At 38.6% G+C, this 3,936-nt stretch overlaps 1 non-coding gene across 1 annotated transcript; it reads left to right on the forward strand.

Moving 5' to 3' along the window:
- The first annotated feature begins 3,491 nt into the window (after window positions 1–3,491).
- Window positions 3,492–3,563, forward strand: TRNAE-UUC (transfer RNA glutamic acid (anticodon UUC)). Its single transcript has one exon. It is a non-coding gene; the product is annotated as a tRNA-Glu (tRNA).
- Window positions 3,564–3,936: the final 373 nt, after the last annotated feature.

A 3,936-nucleotide genomic window follows, 5' to 3' on the forward strand; every position in this document is an offset into this window, starting at 1 on the left:
ACTGGTCAATAAAACCCCCAAACACCTTCTATTCCCAGTCAATACATGAAGCTTTACAAGCATAGGTTCTCCTGGAAAATCTTAAATCATCAGCCTCATGTAATTTGGTTACTTGCTTTATTTGCACCTGTTTGAACTACAGTTGCTTTCACAGCAGGGGTATAATGAACTCCACATGCCCATAGCAGAATCTCAAAGATAAGACTTGAAATGCATTAACAATCAAAGTCATTTTTGACAACAGAGCTAGTTTCTATCTCTTCTCCAGCTGACCTCACGGGGGCCTCTCCACGCAGGTCTGCTTGCATGCTGGTTTCCGCTGCCAGAGACCAGTGCAGAGGTGGGCCTGGGCCACAGAAATCACAGACCCCCAGGGTGCTCCATAAGACAGCCCATGACAGTACCTGACGAGCGTGCACAGCGGGGCCAGTCAAACCGATTATAATCAGCTTCACATTGTTTCATTTTACTTCCTCCATTTGCTAGAATCACCAAATTCAAAAGATTACTGTGCAGCAAAGGTGAATGAAGCAAACAGCTAATATCAGACACCATTTCAAAAGCAACTGCTTGGATAAGCCTTTAATAGAATTTCCCAGTTTACAACTCTGAAGATGAAGAAGGCAAGTTACCATGGAAACAAATAGTCTGTTTAAAGAGAGAGAGGCTCCTCTCCTGGTCTGAGCTTGTTCCACAAGGGAGGAGGGTGGAGGGAGGTGGGAAAACGCAGGCGGAGCATCTGTGACTAGAACAATGAAGGGAAGTCTTCTCATTAAAATCTTAGCAATGAAATAAGCTTGGAGGGTCAGCACAAGACAATTTTTTTTTTCTTGGCTGTACTATTGAAAAAACCTCATCAGATATTTTGAGACACTTAAGCAAAATGACATTTTATTGGTAGTTTCTTTAATTTTTTTTCTTTATTCAATTAGTGACACATGCTGGTGACAAGTGAAACCTTCCAGTACCTGACATAAAAGGCAAAGAGGACTCGCTTTTCCTGGTCTTCTATCACCAACACATACCATTGAGGTAACACGCCATTGGCTGCTTTTCTCTGCCTCTTCCCTGTTTTTATATATATATATATATATATATATATATATATATATATATATATATATATATATATATATATATATTGTGTGTGTGTGTATATATACATACATTTAAAAGAATATATACAAAAAACCTAATTTAAAAATTGGACAAAGGACTTAAATAGCTATTTCTCCAAAAAAGATATACAAATGACCAATAAGCACATTAAACGATGCTCAACATCACTAACCATTAGGGAAATACAAATCAAAGATATCACAATGAGATGCCACTTCACACCCGCTAGGAGAGCTATTATTAAAAAAAGAAAAAGAAAAAAATAGAAAAGAAGTGTTGTTAAAGATGTGGGGAAATTGGAAACTTTACACGCTGATGGTGCAGCCACTATGGAAAATAGTATGATACTTCCTCAAAAAATTAAACAGAATTACCACATGATCCAACAATTCCACTTCTGAGTATATACCCCAAAGAATTGGAAACAGAGACTTGAACAGATGTTTGCATACCCATGTTCATAGCAACAGTATTTACAATAGCTAAAGAGTGGAAGCAACCCAAATGTCCATTGATGGGTGAATGGATAAACAAAATGCGGTATATATGTACAATGGAATATTATTCAGCCTTAAAAAGGAAGAAAATTCTGACACATGCTACAGTATGGTTGAACCTATAAGACATTATGCTAAGTGGTCTAAGGCAGCCATAATACTGTATGATTCCACTTATATGAGGTACCTAGATTAGTCAAAGTCACAGAGAAAGAGGGTAGAAGGGTGGTTACCTGGGGCTGAGGGGAGGTGAGAGTGGGAAGCTAGTGTTAAATGGGTACAGAGTTTCAATCTGGGAAGAGGAAAAAGATCAAGAGATGGATAGTGGTGATGGTTGTACAGCAATATGAATGTACTTAGTGCCATAAAACTGTACATGTTAAAGAGGTAAATTTTATGTGAATTTTAACACAATAAAAATTTTTAGATAAATATATATTTATATATATATATGTATGTACAGGAGTTCTTTTGTATACACAGATGTTTTGTATATGTAGATGTACACGGATTTTGTTTTTGCCCTTGATTGCTTACTTTTGCTAAAAGAATTATACTACACATGTGTTCCTTATGTAACAAACCCCAAACCTTAATGGTATAAAGCGACCGTTTAATTATGCTTTGAATTAAGGATTCTATGGATCAGGAATTTGACCTGGGCAGAGAAGGGACAGCTGTCTCTTCTCCATGGTGTCTGAGGCCTCCTCCGGGAAGATGCAAAGGCTGGAGCAAGAATCATCTGGAGGCTTCTTCACTTGACTATCCGGCAGTTGCTGTTGGATCCTCACTTGGGCTGTTGACCAGAACATCCACATGTGGGCTCTCCACCTGGGCTGCTCCTTTGAGCTACCTCATAGCATGGCAGCTGAATTCCAAGGGCAGCATTCCAAAAGAGCAGAGCAGAGAACATGGCTTTTTACAACGTAGCCCCAAAAGTCACATTGCATCGTTCGGTATACTCAATTGGTTGATGGAGGGGCGATGCCATTGTGCCCTCTTTGGAAAATACAACCTGCCATAGCACATTGATTCATCTTCTACCTGCTTTTACAATATCTCATTGACAATCCCTAAAACTCAGTAAAGATGTAATTTTTCAATTTTTCTCATTTCTTTATAATGACAAAACGACTTTAAATTCTAAAAGTAATATAAGTATAGGAACAAAACTTGGAAAACAAAAATCTCTTACAATTCCCCCCTTTCAACCAATCATGGTAATCATTTTTAGACTTTTTATTCCATAATTTCCTCATAATGTTCATAGAGTTTATGTTTGTTTTTTAAAATTTCCCCTTAGCACATAAGCCCCCAAATTCACATCTCAACATTAAGTTATCTTCTTTATTTTTCTTGTGTGGACAAAGCAAAAATAAGAGTAGGGTACACCACGGGATAAGGTCTTCAGGTAGGAACTTGCTTAGCCTAATCCTACTGACAACTACTAGGAAAAATCACATCAAGGCTTCAAGTCTTCCATCTTCTTTCTAAGGAGCATAAAGCAGAGACATAACACACTAACTCCGGAAAAGTAATGTCATGAGTGAGCTGTGCCTTCTGCCACGTTTGTGTAAGGAGCAGGTGACTGACCTTGGTGTGGAATACCAGCTGGTGACCTTTCACTGTTCTCTGCTACAAAGGCTTGGCTTTGGGGTTTCAACAAAATACGTGGATCTAGCAAGTAAAGTTCGGCAAAGCCTGTGTCTCCCAAACTCAGCTCCAAACTATCGCTGGTTTTCATTGGCCTGCTGTGAAATGACGAAAATAACAACAGTGGGGTGAGTTTTTCATGAGCTAAATGGATTCAATTTTTTTAAAAGCTGGGCTTTATCCAGAGATCATTCCTCTTTTAAAAATGTCAATATTGGGAATTCCCTGGTGGTCCAGTGGTTAGGACTTGGCATTTTCACTGCCGTGGCCCAGGTTTAATCCCTGGTCAGGGAACTAAGATCTCACAAGCCGCACAGCCAAAATAAAGGAATAAATAAATAAAATAAAAATTAAAATGTCAATATTTTATAACATAATTCTGAACATAGATTTTCTTAGCATTCCTAATTAGCAAGGTAAAAAGTTGGCAAATCTAAACTTAGTTTCAATCATCTGACTGATCTGTGACATCCCAAATTCTGAGAAACACTGATCCCGTCTCCTTATGAAGAGCCTTTGGGTGTGATGTACATTATTTGTCAAATGGGATTATACTGAGGTTGGGGAAAAAAACTGCTTGACATGGGAAGAGGATGCAAAACTCTGGGCTCTGCTTGTGATGGTCCAGTTGTGTGGCCTTGAGCACATCATTTATGCTCGGAGCCTC

This window comes from Balaenoptera ricei, chromosome 12, assembly GCF_028023285.1.
Source record: "Balaenoptera ricei isolate mBalRic1 chromosome 12, mBalRic1.hap2, whole genome shotgun sequence".
NCBI lineage: Eukaryota > Metazoa > Chordata > Mammalia > Artiodactyla > Balaenopteridae > Balaenoptera > Balaenoptera ricei.